We start from the raw sequence: 4934 nt of genomic DNA, 5'->3' as shown, positions 1-4934 counted from the left end.
TGGGAATAACGAATATTACTTTGGCAATAATATTGTATTTATAAATGCCGAGTATAGGTAGACATAAAACTTTCAACCAAGACAGATTGTAACCACAAATCGACAAAGAGGGGATATCATTTTAAGTTTTGACATAACCTTATGATAATGCTCTTTGACCAACACAATATTTTCATGTGTAGGTGATAACCCATGCAGCCCTTTCTCACTGTATACGTAATAGTATAATTTTCCACAGTAAAAGATGTATCAAAGAGCCCATTGATTACTGGTGTGTCGTTGTTGGCGAAGATTTTAACTGGTTCAGCGTGGGCATCCTTGGTCGTGTTGAGTAATGGGTCATATCCAACTGTCATCAGGTACTTATTTACTTGCTTACTTGTTTCGTATATATAAATAAAATACATGTACATAGCAATTGCAAAATTGACGATGAAATAGAAAACAAACACAAAAAAGCGTAAACATCAAAATTTAGTAACCGACGAGGTTCATTGATACAGCTAATTAAGATGAGTTATTATATTGGCCTCTATATTTTGTTAATACAACTCTGTTTAAGGTCTTTGGGCTATGGCGCAGCCAATACGGCGGCTCGAATTGGTGGCATCCTGGCTCCTTTTATTTTTAGCCTAGTAAGTTGGTAAACCCTATATATCTGATTGTTCATTTAAGAAATATTGTAGTGCCATGGGCCTTCTGTCAGACGTGGAGAGCGGGAGTTGGAAACCGGTCGCCACATCCTACGTTATGACCCATACATCTTTTCTTACTACATATCTTAGTAGCCTTGTGATCTTACACCGTACATATCAGAGCCTTATATATATCTATATATAAGACTCTGGTACATATCTGATAGTTAATTATTAGAATTAGATTATTATTTTGTTACACCTATAGTGAGAACATATATAAAATTCTTATTATATTACAGGGAAGTAACAGAATGATACCTTATATTATATTGACCGTCTGTTTGTATCTAGTGGTATCTCCGCTTTGTTACAAAAGGAAACCAGGGGGTTGGCTTTAGAGGATTTTATTGAGACTGTTGCCAAGGAAAACGAAAGTAAAGGCAGAAAGAAATCTAATATTTACAACATTAGCTCAGAATAAAACGGGACGATAAGCCAAGCTGGAGAACAAAACAGCAGCCTAGCACCCAGATGTAACAATTCCTGTAGATTCATAATATTTGAAAGCCAATAAATATAATGTTGATAACAGAAAATGTACTAGCAGATCCCGGTGATCGATACCCTGGGGATGGGGGGGGGGGCAAGATTCATTTGGGGAGAAGAATCCTTCGGTGGCAACAAGAGTGCATAGTTTCAGAAAATATACAGGGTGGTGGGGGTGGTGAGGTGGTGGTGAGGTGGTGGTGAGGTGTGTGTGTGTGTGGGGGGGGGGGGGGTATATTGTGAGCATCTATTCACTGAACATATATATTCAGTTTCACAAGTGCCAAAATAATGACAGGCCAAATTCCTATATTGCTTCGATCCCCCTTTTCCCACTTCTGTATTGCGGAGAATGAATTGAATAAACATAAATGGTTTCTCTGGTCTGCTGGTAGAAAAGGTATGGATACATGTTCTTGTTTTAACAATATGTTTATTATGTATACATATGTATAGATCGTGTCAAATTTAACTCAAAAATATTTTGAATTCACTCGATCATTGGAGATCCAATCTTCCAGAATTAACAACAAGTATATGACACGATAAAATTATGGATATAGCCTACTTTTTAGCCATACTGGTGGCTTTTTAATCCTTGAGATATGCCGAAATCCACCAAAAAGAAATACCCCAGACACCCCTAACAAGTCCACTTTTCACTCTTGGCACACCACTTTAAATTGCTTTTAACAAAAATCCCTAAGATTAACAAGTTTTATCACGATTATAGACATGGGGTTCCATAGCCATTTTATTATGAAAGAAACAGAAGCACCCTTTTAATTCTACTGATTTATCATTGGCGTTAGCAAAAATGTATGCCACTACATATAAGTATTTTGGGCGTCTTTCATATTCATATTTTCATTTATTTCCCCCTTTTGTGCCCTCTTCAGATCTTCTGATACTTTACATACTGGTACGCCAGATTTCTGAAGTTCTCTATTTCCATTGATGTCTCCAATTAAGTCTTGTAAAACAGAATTCTTTGTTTCATTCAGCAGTAAAGTACAAATACCGCTTATTGTGATCATAAGACCCATTATAATGTATGGTACCATTCTGTTACTACTCTGTTAAATAAATAAACAAATACATGATAAATAAATAAATAATTTAATTTTTTCATACATCATATTTAATTCAGTCTTGGCACCTGTTCCAGTCTCGATTATCTATTTTTAATTAAATTATCAACTGTCAATTGTGTTTAAATCCTTTGAAAATCAAAACCATCCGATGGCCTAGAGGGTTGATTATAGGCTATAGACATACATTTGTATTTCTTTTCGAAAACATTTTGTTAATTAGCACCCCCTGTATTACATAATCTCTCCATATAGTTGATGAATATCAATACAACTTACTAAATTGAATATAAACGGTGCTACTATTCCTCCAATACGAGCCATCACACTACATCCTCCCATGCCCACATACCTATAAAAAATATTAATATATATTCAAATATTAACAAAATATGTTGTTTGAATTTCAATCTGGATTTGTCGGCCGCATTTGATGCCGATTTTGGTATGCAGTTTTTAAAGTGTTTCGATTCATAATTGTCACATAGAACCGAATCCGCCATGGCCAATCCGACGTCTTCATGTAAGGCTGTGTTACGCAGTGGTGTTCCCCAAGGGTCTGTACTCGGTCCCTTGTTATTTACGATGTACACGAAGCATCCAAAACATCTGTTCAAATCAATATCCATCCAACACCACTTCTGCGTTGATGTCTTTAAATGGAATTGTCTTACCTGATAACTGTTGGATACGATTCGCTAGTTAAGAGAATGAGGGAAGACCATGCAGTACTAGTTAACGTTTGAGCTGTTAGAGATGAACCAGTAATAACTGGACTCTTCGAAACACCATTCACTGTAAAAAAAAAAACCTGTATATATGTGGTTGTCCTTTTCCCGGGATTCGTATAATCGTGGGACAATTCGGTGTCCAGTGATGTAAAGTTTCATAATCCAACCTTTACTCGATTTTTGTTATTCAGTTATGGCTACGTATTGAAAAAAAAACAAAACAGAAAAGATCGACAATCTTAATCCCGAATTTGCAGTTTTTCTGGAATTAATGAAATAAACTATACCAATTGCTTAAACCTTTTTGTACAATCAGCGTAACAATACAGGCTGCTGCTGCTGTAAACAAGAGGAAAAGACGAGAGAGAGAGAGAGAGAGAAAGAGAAAGAGAGAGAGAGAGGGGGAGATAGGTTTAACGTTCACTCGATACAAACTAGGTCAGTCAGGACTTGCGCGTAGGAGTCTTTAGCAGTGGGAGGAAACCGGAGGACCCGGAGAAAACTCACGAGGTTGGACAGGGAATCGAAACCACGCCAGTTGACCCAATGACAGACCTTATGATACAGCGCACGTGCTGACCATTCGGCCATCAAATCCCCCTAGAGGAAAAGACATGAATCCCAACATTAAAATCATTAAAACTCCACATATATTAATGATAAATAAATGGATTTCAATTCTAAATCAAAGACCAATGTCCAAAAGAAAGCATACACACTAAAAAGATGACCAAGTTTTGTTTAAATAAAAATAATGTGATAAAATTACACTGAACATGTCTCGTGCATCCAAACTCAATATGTCTAAGCAAATAACAGGCAAAACAAATGGACATTGTACCCAAATACCGCATACAATGCAAAAACGACTTTGTTTGAAGCAGGACGAAATGTACAGTGTATACTTTCTTTTGGACATTAGTATATTTCAAACTCTTTACTCACGAACACCCTTGAGCGGACGATTACCCTCATACATGTGTCCGTAAGGGCTCGTGTTTTTGGATTACGGGTTGTTTTTTTTATGGCGTTCATTGTTTGTTCTACTCAAAGACGGGCTTATGCCCAAAACATTGCATTACAGCATTTATAAGAACTTGAAACAGATGAAGTGATGCCGGAAGGAACATATAAGTGTTGTTATTACTTGTTTAGAGCTATGCCAGATCATACTCATAATTGTTAAAAATGCAACCATTGTTCAACCCAGTTCATGAGAGGGACAGAGGCAATGTAAAGCACACCATTTGACTCATTGACAGACCTTATAATCTCAAGCGCACGCCTTAAACCATTCTACCCTCCCCCCCCCCCGCACCCCACGAAAAAAATCCTGTTCAAACATGACGGTAACATAAATTACTTACTTTCCCAGTAGATAGAGGGCTGGAAGAAATGTCAGTATGTCAATAATGTTAGTCAGAAAAAAATTAAAATAAAAATTTCCTGAAAAACTACTAATGCCGAAAGAAAGTCCATAATAAACCATAGAGCATGTACACCTGAAAATAATAATTGAACCAGTGGCTGTCGGGCAAGATACACCCACAATTTGCAATAGATGGATAGAGAAAAAGCCAACACCCCTCCCCCCCACGATTTTTCGTACAGTCAGGGCCCATAATCCAGGAAGTTATGGTCTGACATGCACAAATATTGAAAGGGACTGAGAACTTTGGGATATATAGATATATTTTAAGTTTTACCAAAATCGCACAACCTTCGTATTACATACTTTTACTCAATATGCATACAAGGAGCAGCCATTTTGTCGGGCACTTTCGGTCCGATTTTTACGAAATATTTAAACGATTTTTTCATACAATCAGGAGACATAACCAAGGAACTTACGGTCAGATATCCGCAATCATCGAAAGGGACTAAGATATTTGGGATATAAACACATTGTGACCTCCAAAGGGCCCACA

At 37.0% G+C, this 4934-nt stretch overlaps 1 long non-coding RNA gene across 1 annotated transcript; it reads right to left on the bottom strand.

The window, feature by feature from the left end:
* Positions 1–1731: 1731 nt before the first annotated feature.
* On the bottom strand, positions 1732–3328 carry LOC126808391 (uncharacterized). Its single transcript, XR_007674620.2, has 4 exons — positions 3294–3328; positions 2950–3070; positions 2555–2627; positions 1732–2260 (listed from the first exon to the last, which is right to left on the bottom strand). It is a non-coding gene; the product is annotated as an uncharacterized LOC126808391 (long non-coding RNA).
* Positions 3329–4934: the final 1606 nt, after the last annotated feature.

Source organism: Patella vulgata, chromosome 1 (assembly GCF_932274485.2).
Source record: "Patella vulgata chromosome 1, xgPatVulg1.2, whole genome shotgun sequence".
Lineage (NCBI taxonomy): Eukaryota > Metazoa > Mollusca > Gastropoda > Patellidae > Patella > Patella vulgata.
This window is presented reverse-complemented; position numbering and strand designations above follow the sequence as displayed.